We start from the raw sequence: 13,293 nt of genomic DNA on the forward strand, positions 1-13,293 counted from the left end.
AGACGGCTTGAGTCTCAATCCCAGCTCCGCCACTCACTAACCATGTGACTTGGGCAAGTCATTTAAGTTCTCTGAGCCTCACCTTCCTCATTTGTGAAACATGGCTACAAAATATCACATAGCACATCGGGCAGTGACAAGGCCTAAAAATGAGATAATACAAATAAAGCTCTCTGTGCTTGGTATGTAGTTAATGCTCAATTAAATGTTAGCTCTCAGTATTATTATCATTCCTCATCCATTATCCTCACCTGTCACAACCCAACTCAAACTCTAGAACTGTAAAGAATTACTTGAAATTCTCCACAAGTGCCCCTAACTTCTCACTTGTTTGCTCAGAATGCCCTTCAATACTCATATTCTCTATCATATTCTTCAAAACCAAGTCCTGACCCCTGACCTCTCCCTACCCCAAAACCAGGTCCCCCCATCCCCCATCCGCCAGTATCTGCCTCCATCTGAGTATGTAACTTGCTGAGCTGCAGTAGAACAATTTCCTCGAAGCCTCCACCATGACCCTGTGACCTCTTCAAAGGCAGGGCCTATTTTTTCTTAATTTTTGCATCCTTGATGCCCAGCAAGAAACAATGGATGAATGAATGATCTTCTTTCATCCCCAGATCCACCCAGAGAGGCAGGCATTATTATAATCCATCATTTACGGATGAGGAAAGTGAGGTTCAGAATGGTTAAGTCCACATGGGAGACGGCAAGCCCTGGGCCCAAGCCCAGCTCCCCGAGCAAGGCCCATGTGGGTGAGCTGGTCATACTCTGCTCCTGTTGGCTGTCTGTCCTCACACACCAGGCTCACGTACTTACAGCAAACTTCACTTTTATCCTATATCCCTAGATAAGTGTGGGAAGAATACACGTAACCTTTATCATCTCATGTTCTTTCTATGAAAAGCTACAAAACATCTTCAAAGGTCATTGTATAGAGCACAGGTGTTCGATACAAGGGTCACAATTTTTTTGTGCACTTTTCTCAACAAAGTATGTACAGTCAGTCTTCCTGACTGTAGATAGTACCTAAAGCTAAGGTTCATAGGCAAGAGCACAGACTCTGTACTTAGCCTGACCTGATTTGAATTCCAATTCTGCCACTTTCTAGTTCTATGACTTAGGTAAGTTATTAAAATCTCTCATTGATGTTTCTTCATCTGTTGGTAGATACATAGATTAGATAGATAGATAAATAGATAGATGAACAAGTAATATAAGATAAAATGATAATACCTACCTCGAGGTATTATGATGAGAAACAAGTGAGTTATTATGTATATCACATTTCGAGCAGTACCCAATACTTCATTTATATAAGTACTACATAAATATTGCCAGAGCCCTGAGTGTCGTCTGAGTAAGAACTGAAATTCTAAATACACAGCGATTGCCCCATCTCTTTGATGCTATTTTCACACACACATGCACACACACACACCCAGGTAGACACACCTGCAGTCAGGATCACCTGCGGCAACAGTCGGAGGCCCGCAACGTTCACTGACAGGGCCTTCGTCTCCTGTGTCCCTTTCAGTACTTCCCTCGTTCCCTTTCAGCAAACACTGTCCTGCGTTTGCCCTGTTCCCCTTTCAAAACCAGTAGAAAAGGCCATGAGATTAGTCTTCATGCTCTGGTGTGAAGTAAGGCCTTTGGGCACTTCCCACGTCACCGGAGGCCCTTTGGATACAAGCAACAACCAGGGGGCTCACCAGCAAATCCAGTGTGCGTCAGTCAGAGGCTATCTGAAGCTCTCAGGACCAAAGAGAAGTCTGAAAAACCACACCTGGCAACAGACGGGAGCCAGGGCACTTCTGAAGGACATGGAAACAGAAATAACTAACTGATAGAAGAAGATGTCTGGTTAGGCAGAGCAAGGAACACGCCAGTGGACTTTTCCGTCCTCCAGTCCCTCCACTGACAGAGCGCCTGATAGGCTGGGCAACGTCACCTGCCCACCCAATGGCTGGACTGGGGCAGAAGGAACCTCGGGGAAATCCTTAACGCTTACCATCCCACCAAGACAACGTTCAAATGGGGAGGAATAATTACCCAAAGGAAATTATGGGGCTGCAGGAAGTGGAAGCAGATGTGTGGCCAAAAATTCCATTCAACCTTCCCAGAGAAGTCTCTATTCTTGACCTTAAAATATAAAGATAAAGAATGTAGAAGTCTAAGGAACAGGTCAAACTAACTACCTGGGTGATAGAGGCCCCGCTCTAATGCACCCAAATCCCACTAGTAGACGAGTCAGTGACAGCATCTTGCCCCCCCTTCTCACTGACACCCCTTCCACCTCCGCAGGCAGCCAGAGAGACTTTTCTAAACCACAAGTCAGAAGGTGTCGTTTAGGTAAAGCTTCAGTGGCTCCCCAGTGTGTTTGGGATAGAGTTCAAACTCCTCCACTGATGTCAAAGCAAGAACATCCCTGCCTGCCTCTCTGACGGCTGCGTCCCCCAATCTACTTCCAATCCCTCTGCCTCAGCCCCATCAGATTCTTTCCCATCCCCGACCTTACAGCTCACTCTCCTTCTCATTGAAGCTGTTCCCTGTTCCCTTCTTTTCCAGTTAGTTCCAGTTCTGTCTTCAAGAAGTCAGCTCCAATGTCACCTCTTCCAGGACACTCCCCTTTTATGTACTACACGTGTGCGCACGTGCACACGCGCCCACGTACACATCTCACGCTACATAGGCACCACCCTCCATGCTTGCAGAACCGAACCATATTTGTAAGCAATATCACCAATACACAGTGGTATCAGCATCTGATATACAGCAGAGAAGTGGGAGAGATGTTTGGTGGAAGCATAACTAAATTAATGCTCTGCATGAGAGTAAAGACAAGGATTTTCCTGCTCAAAAGAGTGGACGAGGCTGTTTGGAAGGGGTCTTCACATCATACAGTCCTTCCTGGAGACTCCAGGACAACAGGATGAGAAGCTATTGTTTCTGCCTAGTCTGCACACCTGACACATTATGGTCTTTCCAAAGGATTGTAGGAAAGTATTTATCGCTGCTAGGAGTCACAGATTTGCCAAATCATAAATCCTCAGCACACTTACAACAAAACTCTGAAGCAGCCAAATGTCTGTTGCTGTAGTAAGTTGCCACAGTGACGATTTATTTCACGGGGCACAAAAAGAAGTTCCCTTAACATTCTAAATATGACAGCTCATATAGCACCTAATAAATATGATGGTTTATAGAACACCTAACCCATTATTTGGAAGGGAGGAGAAATGTTTGCATGCTTCACCAACATCCAGCTCCTGAAAACCATCCTGAGAGGATTTTTTTTAATGCTTTGCCCAGAACTATCCGCTCTGACTAATTCCATACTTTATCAATATGAAAAAATTATAAAATAATGAGATCCCCAGTGATGCAAGTCAGAAAGTTTTCAATTTGACGTCTTAACATAAATTTTCACACCTCTCCTTTCTCCAATCTGCGTCCTATGTGTGCTCACCTCTCTCTGAGTTTCCAAGTTCTCCATACAATGAAGAATGAGGTGGGAAAGAACAGGAAGGAAGAAAAGGAGAGCCCCCAAGCCCTCCAGTGAGCGCAGCAGTAACATGTGACAGTAGGACAGAGCCTCAGGGACAGCTTTCAGTACAGCCTCTGGAGGGGTGCAGACTTTCCTTCTGAGATGTTGAAAGGAAGTCCTCATTCCATAGTAAATGAAAATGCATGCTTGAGAAAAACAAATGATACGATAGTTCTTTTTTTTAATGAGCCACCTAGTTCTTTCATTTGAAATCACAGATAAGCAATAGATGGAATTGCTAAAGTTCAAATTCAGATAATATTAGAGGAAAAGAGACTAAAACATATAACACAACCAAAAATTAACTTGGCTGGAGATTTATTCTATAGCAGTAGTTCTCAAAGTGTGGTCAGGAAACTCTGAGGTTCCTAAGATCCTTTAAAGTATTCATGAGGTCAAAACTATTTTCATAATAAACTAAGATGTTATCTTCCCGTTTCCCTCTCATTCTCTCACAAGTGTCCTATGGAGTTTTCCAGAGGATGTATGATGTTTGAAAACATAACAGACTTAATAGAGAAGCAACTCTAAGAATTCCATTGTGTTCTATTAAACCGGACAGTAAATAAATTTGTAAAAGTGTAAAACAATGTCACTCATAATTTTGTTTAAAAAAGCTAGTTACTGGGCTTCCCTGTCGGCGCAGTGGTTGAGAGTCCGCCTGCCGATGCAGGGGACGTGGGTTCGTGCCCCGGTCCGGGAAGATCCCACATGCCGCAAAGCGGCTGCGCCCGTGAGCCATGGCCGTGAGCCTGTGCATTTGGAGCCTGTGCTCCGCAACGGGAGAGGCCACAACAGTGAGAGGCCCGCGTACCGCAAAAAAAAAAAAAAAAGCTAGTTACTTTTCATTAAAATATGCCATTTATGTTAACATGTTATGAGATGATCACTGTTATTTTTAATGAATTAATAATTAAATACTTTGAAATGCATCTATTTTCATTTCTAATATAAATATTGACAGATATAACCCACATTAACAAAAGCTCTTGGGGGGTTCTCGATAATTTTTAAGCATGTAAAGTCCTGAGAGAAAAACACTTGAAAACGTTATTTCATAGCACTGGAATCTCAATTTCTCCTTCTTCCAAATTTTTTATTTTGGTAAAATACCTAAAATTTACCATCTCAACCATTTTGAAGTGTACAGCTCAATGGTATTAAATGCATTCATGGGGCTGTGCAACCATTCACCTTGCAAAACTGAAACTCTCTACCCGATACGGTACTTTTTTGTGGATTTGTCTATTCTGCCCAATCAGCTAAGCAGCCCACACTAATGGGTGCCCTTCCTCCTCGAGGCTTGCGTCTGAGAAGATGGGTGTGTGCGGCAGGACCCTGTCCCCAGGAGAGAGGGCTCCATCCTCTCCCGTCTACACCACACAGTCTTGCACGTCCACTACTCAAAGCCATCTACCGCCCCACTCCTTAGGACTTAATTCTGCATTCGTGGGGCACTCTGAAACCTAACCCTGATGCCTAATAACGCTTAAGTGGGAATTATTTCCGAAGTGCTGACACTAACTTACAAATGAAGGATTGTAAAACAGGCCTTGCTGGCGTGCAACTGTTGATATGGGTGATAGGAGCAACTGGTAAAAAAGCAAAGCCAGGGGAGTTTAGGGCCACATTATATAACTGTACATCCTACTGGGTACTCTCTGCTTCAAAGTGCTGTATAGAAGACACAAGATGAGAAGGCAAAGCGTGCTGCACCTTCCACATTTTAAGTCTGGAGGAGCTGGGAAAAGAGAACTCAGTGCTCATCGCCAAAAAGAGGCACCATTCTGACATTTGATTTCTATTTAGATCCAGAAGCCTGTGGAAACTGCTTAAAGGTGAAGCTCTCAGGCCCCATATGAACTTTCATAAGATTCCTATTTTTGCCTATTTGGAGAGCCTACACTGTAGGATTTGTGATTTAAGGAGATGATAATGTATGGGGATATTGATATCGTTTTGCACCTCAGCATAGATGATAGATAGATAGATAGATAAACATTGTCACATAATGACCCTTTTTATTTACACATTTAGCACAGAGGAGACAAGCTTCACCAAGAAGGCTCAAACTTGAAAAAGCCTAGGGGCTAAATCTTGGCCAGGCAACAGCTCATGACCAAGAGGTGGAGGCCGGGCAGAGGTCTTATGTCAGTGGCCTCAGGACGGTACCACGCTTAGAAAACTGGGATCTTAAAAACCTACAAGAAAACACTACCCAGAAGGTATGATTTACTGACCTCAATGACAAAAGTGCTGAAATACTTTTGCCAGGCGTATCCAAATCTGCAAACCACGATCTTTAACCACGGAGATCTCCCATCCCTTTAACCAAATAAACTCTTTACCTTAAGTAAATCACAGGAGATGATTTTAGGTTCACTTTGGCAGGCCACTCAGGGCTCAGGAAAAGCCAAACCAGTTCATAGAAGAATGTAAGTAAAAAAATGTAAACATGTTCAAGCCCAAAATGCTAGTCTGCTGATATCCTTTTATCTCAACACACTAATTATTTGTCAGGATATAAGTCACCATTACTGAAAGAAGTCTTCAAAAGGCCTCTGAACCAATGTTTGGAGTAGTTTTCAATTATATGGTCCTTTTTATGCTCTCCTTACAACTATAAATTGGTCACTGGGAACTCACCCACCGCTTCTTCAAGACTCCATCAGGCTATCCGTGATGTTCCTTATTGATCTTTAGGCCAACATATTCCACTAAACATGGGTTCCCAGATGACGGACCATATGTTGCTCTCTTGAATCTTTTTACAAGATACCAGTGAGTAAAGAGGAAGAGTCTCATGTGACGAGGAAGACCTGGGAAAGGAGGATTCCACTGAAACACAGAAAACTGGCCTCTAGCCATGCCTCAGGCTCCCCATTGGGCCTCGCCCCCATACATCTTGGAGAGGCTTGGCATCTCCTCACCACCACCACGCTGATCACTGATTTCTCTCCATTTAAGCCAATTCGAAAGCAGCTTACCGGTGATCATCAAGGACCAAGTGCTTAGAATCTCGCCACAAATGTTCCCACATACCCACTCCTAGTTCTCCTAATTCAATTTATATAAACAATCCAAATTAACACATATAAATGACATTATGGAAGAAGAATACTCATAGAAAGATTATCTAGTTTTTTAATCATAACATTTCCAGGCTGTGGGGAAAAAAACAGGGAAGGACAAGTGATACGCTTAAACTTACCCAGCGATTGGAGACAGAGTCAGACAAATGTCTAACCTTCTAGAAGTGCTAGTACGTACCACGTAACCCCACACACAGAGATGGGTATGTGTTGGTTTATTGAGGAGCTGGACTCAGCTCCCTAACATCAGCCGCGGTCGCCTTCCACATAGACGGACATAAATGCAAACCCTGCCCTGCACTCACCCTGTCTCTGTTTTGTTTCATAATCAACCTGTACCTGTACCACTTCCTCACCGCCCATTCGTTCTCACTCAGTCCAAGCTGGCTTGAGGTTCCACATCCCCAGCACGCCTCTAACTAGGCTCCCAACTGCCACGCTGGAACCTCTCTAATCTCTTCTTCTTTAATATCGTTTTCACAGCCTTCACAGGTGATCTTCGAGAAACATAAGCTGACACTCCCTTGCCACTATTCCATTATCTCTTTCTCAGAGCCTCAGGATAAACTCTAAGATCCTGAACTTGGCTCAAAGCACACAGCGTGATCTGGCCCTTGCCCTCCTCTCCAACCTTCTCCCAGTGCCCCGGCCAGTTCTCCTGGAGCTCCTCCAACCATCAATGCTCATTCCTGCCTTAGAATCCTCACACCGTGCAGCCCAGAAATCTTTTTCTCTGCCTTTTCACATGATAAACTCTTCTCCATCCCTCAGAAGGAGAAGTCTCTTCCTCAGAAAGGTCTTCCCAGCTCCCCCATCTAAACTAGCATCCTCCCACCCTTGCTACTCTCCCGGATGAAGTTCTTTAGAACATTTGCCTCTGCTCAAATGTTTGCATTTATTTGTTTAACGTCTGTCTCCTACCCAGCCCCAGCCTTGTACATAATATGGGGTAAGTACTCAAATACTTGTTAAATAAATGCTTGTGCATAATTGTATATGTAAAGAGGATATATACAAGACCACAGAAGTTAATCATTAAGTCAACATTGGTGAGCATCTGCTGGGCGCTCAGTTGAGCTCAGCTGATCTGCTCAGGACCCCAGCAGGATGCTTCATTCGTTGGGAACTTCGGCAAGCACACTGTAGCCAGCTGCTGTCAACATTAACATCTGTAACGTTACCGCCTAAAAGGGGGTCTTGGGCCTTTATCATCCAACGCTTGTGCAGTTAAAGACAATTTTATAAGGTATCTACTCCAAGCAAACTATGGTGCAACAGGGAACTCTGCTCAATATTATGTAGCAACCTAAATGGGAAAAGAATTTGAAAAAGAATAGATACATGTATATGTATAACTGAATCACTTTGCTGTACACCTGAAACCAACACAACATTGTTAATCAGCTATACTCCAGTATAAAATAAAAAGTTAAATATATATATATGTATATATATATATATATTTTAAAGCTGCTTGCTTTCTCTGCCTCTTACACAATTCTGACCAATAGAAAGTAAGCAGAAATATGCTGGAAAAGCTTCTGAAAAAAAAAAAAAAAACCCACCATGATGCAAGGCTCCTCAGCATTCCAGAAACAGCAAGACCCCGTTGCCCACAAAGAAAAACACTACAACCTAATCTAGGAACTACTTATAGCTTAGCAAGAATAGTTTACTTTTATAAGGGGTAGGTGTGTGTGTTGCAAAGTTGCAAAGGGCGATCTAAAGAAATGATAAAGGAAAACAAGGATGGGAGTTCTTCTAAATCAGCTTCTACATTTGGCTGCACATTCTAAACGTCATTGATGTGCTCATCGCAATTGGGATTTCTCTCCAAGTTTCACCTACCATGTCACTGAATGCAAAATAAAATAACAACAGTAAAAAGTACTTTCTCCTCCTCCCCTGCTCCAGCTAAGCACCCTGACTAGCCAAGAGCAATAACCAAAAGCCAGCTTCAGGATGAAATTCAAACTCCACCACCTCCAAGCACCCTCCACATCCACTGCCCTCCTTTGTGAGACACAAAGATGGTGGACTTGGCCCACAGTCTTTATGATCTGTCTCCTTTCTTCCCAACTAGCTGGGCAGAATTCCATTGGAAAGAGGATAACTTTGGCAAAAGAAAAAAGAACATTTTTCTTGCATCGTTTTCAAGTTTCTTTCCAAGGGGAGACAGGGGGCCAAAAAGTCGCCTGGTAACAGCAAGCCACCTCTCCCTGTCACCATTCAACAAGCCCAGTCTGAGTCCTATTAAGTGCAGGCCACAGCATCAGGGCTATAGGGACAAACAAAAAGGACAGAATCTCACAGTGGCTCCACAGCCAGATTGCCAGGGATAGAATCCTGGCTTTACAACATCCTCATTATGTGACTTTGCACACGATACTCATTTGTCTCTTTTTTCTCATCTACAATAGGTTAATTCACGGAGGCAGAGGTCAGAGTTATGTAGCCATAAGCCAAGGAATGCCTGGAGCTACCAAAAGCTAGAATAGGCAATGAACAGATTGCCCACAGAACCTCTGGAGGGAGGGTACCCCTGTGGGTAACCTTGATTTGGGACTTCCAGCCTCCAGAACTGTGAGAGAACATTTTTCTGTTGTTTTAAGCCAATAAAATTAAATTAAAATGGGATAATAAAAGAGCCTACCTCCTAGGGTTGTCATCAGGATGAAGTGAATTAATACGTGGAGAGCTTTCAGCATAGTGCCTAGTACGGGGTAACAACAATGTCAGATGTCTACATCCTTGCAGCTAAAGAGACTGAGGCTCAGAGAAGCCAAGTGACTTATGTTGAGTCAAGGAGCCATAAGCAGGTAGAAATCAGGCTAGAGCCCAGGTCCCCAGTCCTAGTAGGTTTTTCACACAAGTGGCACCCAGGCAGATCTACCTTCCTGACACCTGATCAGCAGAGACAATAAACACGCCCACCTGCCCCTCTGCCTCACCCCATCCTGGATAGCTGTCCTCGCCTGCCAGTGAGACCTCAGGCTCAGCCCCACCCTGCGGTCTCCCATCAGGCTCCGAATGCCCTGCAGGGGCTCCATCTACTGCTGGCTCCCCCTGAAACACTGTGACCAAGAAGGGAAACCTCACTTCCCAATGGGGGTGTCCTGAGGATTAAATGAGATAATGCCTGGAAAAGTGCCAAGCAGCATAGCTGGCATATGGTATCCAGACAATAAATATCATCTATAAAAAAAGGAGAAAAAAAAAAAAAGAAAGAAGGCTTCCCTGGCCATCCAGTGGTTAAGACTCCACGCTTCCACTGCAGGGGACCTGGGTCCAATCCCTGGTCTGGGGAACTGGGGAACTAAGATCCCTCATGCCTCTCATGGAGAGGCCAGAAAAAAAAAAAGAAGTGGAGGAAAACCCTTGTGATGCCTGCGGTCTCTCGGAGCTGACGCACATCCCAGCCCCAAATGCCAGACACAGGGCAGATGGAGATCTCTGGTAGCACAGAGGGAGGCAGGGTCTGTGAAGGATTACAGCGAAGGGCAAAATCCACTGAAGACAGAGGAGGTGGCTGAAGTGCCCACTTTTCCCCTACTTTAAAAAAATAATAATAATAAGGAAGAAGAAAAACCTTAACTAGTGCTTTGCTGGCAAACTCAAGTGTCAGAGCATTGGCTTTTTAATATTTTAATATTTCTGAACAGAACAAAGGTTGCTTCCAACCTCCCAATTTGCTCTCGCACACTTTAACCAGCAAAACCTTAGCTTTGCTGTATTCATTAATGGCTTTTTGGTTCAGGCTGATTTTCCAGGTAATGATGGCTCAGACACAAGCCTGAGTCCACACAGGTCCTGCAAGTCTCCTTAAAATATTCACAACATGCTCTGGCTTCAGGATTCTTGAGTACTTCAGTATCATCTCCTCCCTACCCTAATATTGACAATTCCTAGTTCTGAAATGGCTAATTTAAGATTAGAACAGGAGAAGGAACGAATCTGGTGAGGAAAAACGGAATAGACTGGGAGGCAGAAACTTCACCATGCTCTGGGTATGACCAAGGACTGGCCCAGCCACTGTGGGCTGGCTGTAGATACACTCTGAGTGAATCAGTGCCTTCAAGCAGTTTACAACAGAGGTAGAATGAGGCCTGCCCAGTACCCCAAGTTCAACCACAGAATCAATGCCACCCTCTCTCAGCCTGAGACATGTGGGGAGGGAGGCACTAGGGCATCTGGCTTTAGCAAGCGGGCAGGTGCTCAGGAAAATGCTTGCTGCCTGTTTACCTGGGCAGGTATTTGCAAGTAGTCTAGAAAGGGGAGCAACTAGGGGTAACTTACACAGTTCTAAGCCAGCGCTTATGCAAATCACTTAAGCAAATACATGAAAAGGGAGGGGAAGGTTTCCCATCCGGTTTTTCTCACCTGCTCCTCTCTCGGAGGGTGACATGAAAGACAAAAATCAAGAGCCTACTCTCCAGGAGGGCGAGGAGAAACACCCCACCACCGCGCCCCAGCGTCAGACTAGGGCCCCAGGGCCATTTCCGCGGGTGGAGGTAGGTCTTGGCTGCCGTCCACCCCAGTCGTGGGCTGCCTCAGTTAGACTACCGGCTCAGTGTCCCCCGCCGAGACTCTGGAGACACCAAGGGCACAAACGACAAGAGGCAGAGCCGGGGAAGCGGCGCGGGTGGCGGTTCGGAGTGATCCCTGCAATGCGAAAGGCGCCCAGCCCGCCTCGCCGCGGCCCCTGCCGGCAGGTCTGCTTCGCTCGCCAGCCCATCCACCTGCAGAAGTCGGGCAGCCACCCAGAGAGGCGCGGGAAAGGAAAGTTCCCGACCCCGAGGCTCCCACTCCCATCGCTACCACTGATCCGAACGCAGTCTGCGGGAGACTCAACACGGGCCCTGCAAGCCACAAGCCGCTCGCACCCGGAGCGCGCCGGCAGTCCCTGGGCGCAGCGCGGCACCAGAGCAAGGGCCCTGGCTGCGCTCTTCCCAGCAACTGTCGCGGGGCGCCTCGCACCGCTGCAGGGCAAAGGGGAGGGGAGAATGACAGGGAAGAAGGCGGAGCAGGCGGCCTGGGAAGCACTTACATTCGTCAGGAAAGCGCCTCCTCTCGAGGAAGAGAAGGAACGGCTTCCCGGCTAAGGAAACGCCCCAGGGATGCCCCTCCGCGAAGTGCCGCCTTTCCCCGGCTCCTCGATTCTCCCGCCTCCATCCGTCCTCCACCCCGCGCTCAAGAGCGGATTCTAGACACCCTCCCTGCGGCTTTCCGAGGCACCCAGACACTGCCTCGGCTGCCGACAGCCCGCGCAACAGGCGGATCCTTAGGACTCCAGCAACGACGGGTCTGGGGACTGGAGGATGGACAGCGCCGGAGACAGGCGCCCAGCAGGATGCGAAGTCCCCCTGCGGGTGTAGATCTGCGGGGTCGTGCACCCGTGACCTAGGCCACGGCGGGGCTGGGCAAAAAAAGGCGGGGAAAGTTGCGGGGTCGCACGGAGAAGTCTCCCGAGCGCAGGGAGAGGAGGGGACACAAGCAGGTACCTGCAGGAGTCCCGGCGTCTCTGGCTGGCTCCGCTCTGCGGCGCCGCCCGCCGGCGCTGCAGGGATCAGGCGTCTCCGCGCGGCCCTGCGCCCGCCGCGGCTGCGGCGAGGAGAGCCGGGCGGCCCGCGTCGGTCAGTCTGTCTGTCCCGCCCGGCAGGCGCGCGGCGCCCGGGAGCCGCCGGAGGGGCGGGGCGGGGCCGGCCGCTGGGCCGCCGCCCCATTGGTCCCAGCTCCGCACGCCGCCTCGCCTCGGGCTCCCAGTCGGCGCTCCCCCGGCCGAGGGCGCGGCGCTGTGCCGCGGGCGGTTGCTGGCTGCCGGGATCGGGCCGCGCGACAGGCGAACTGTTGGATGGACTGAGAGGCGGCCCCGCGGGGCGCGCGCCCCCACCCAGATCCAAGTGCAGAGTCACCCGTGGAGCTGCGCGCCCAGGCCGGGGGGATGCCGGAGCGCGCCCCGCGCCTCCCACCTGCGAGCCCTCCGCGGCTGGGAGTACCTTGAACCTGTGGGAGACAGATGACCTCCTCTGCGGCCCCGGCGGCTCCGGCAACCGCCTCTCCTCCCAAGCAAAGCCCTGCGAATTTGCCGGGATTTTCTTAGTAAGTATCGCGGCCCCCAACTTGTTTTAGAACAAAGTGCGAAGGAGGAAACAGACTCAGGTCCTGCCTGTTTACCACCAGCTCGGCTGCCTGAAGACTCAAGCACAGTGCAGAACAAGATTGTTTCACACGCTCCATTCCTCGACTTACCAGATCAGAAGAGGTGGCGGACGTATGCACTGAGCAAGGAGGACGAGTCCGGTCCCCTTCCCGAAGGTCAGAGGAAGATGCCTTCTGCCGAGGTTGAGGAACGAACCAGGACTTCAGCAAGGCCGGCGTGTGGTCCAAAGGCATCGCCCGCCCCTCTGCAGTGAGCGAGAAGGCTCAGTGAACCGCCCGGAGGAGAAATGGGACGCTCGCTCGGGGACCCACCCCCGCGCTCCCCCGCCCGCCCCCAAACTGCAGATTTTTAAGTTGTGCAGACTTGGCAATAATTCCTCAGAGCCAGCTGCGCCAAGCTGTAGGTGCCCACTGTTCCTTGGGTTCCCGCCCCACATCAGGCAGTCTGCCAGCTGCCCCCAACCCAGCACCCTCTGATCACTGGCCTCAGACCAG

At 48.2% G+C, this 13,293-nt stretch overlaps 1 protein-coding gene across 3 annotated transcripts in view; it reads right to left on the minus strand.

Moving 5' to 3' along the window:
* The window catches only part of KCNS3 (potassium voltage-gated channel modifier subfamily S member 3), a 34,796-nt gene extending 21,799 nt beyond the window's left edge, over positions 1–12,997 (minus strand). Inside the window, exon 1 of one of the 3 annotated variants that reach the window (XM_060027631.1) lies at positions 12,889–12,997. The gene's annotated coding sequence lies outside the window, so the exon portion shown is untranslated. Of the gene's footprint in view, positions 1–11,019; positions 11,075–12,140; positions 12,241–12,888 lie in introns of those variants that run through there. The other 2 variants (XM_060027627.1, XM_060027629.1) reach the window with 2 other exon arrangements.
* Positions 12,998–13,293: the final 296 nt, after the last annotated feature.

The sequence above is a fragment of the Delphinus delphis genome, chromosome 12, assembly GCF_949987515.2.
Source record: "Delphinus delphis chromosome 12, mDelDel1.2, whole genome shotgun sequence".
In the NCBI taxonomy this organism is placed as follows: domain Eukaryota; kingdom Metazoa; phylum Chordata; class Mammalia; order Artiodactyla; family Delphinidae; genus Delphinus; species Delphinus delphis.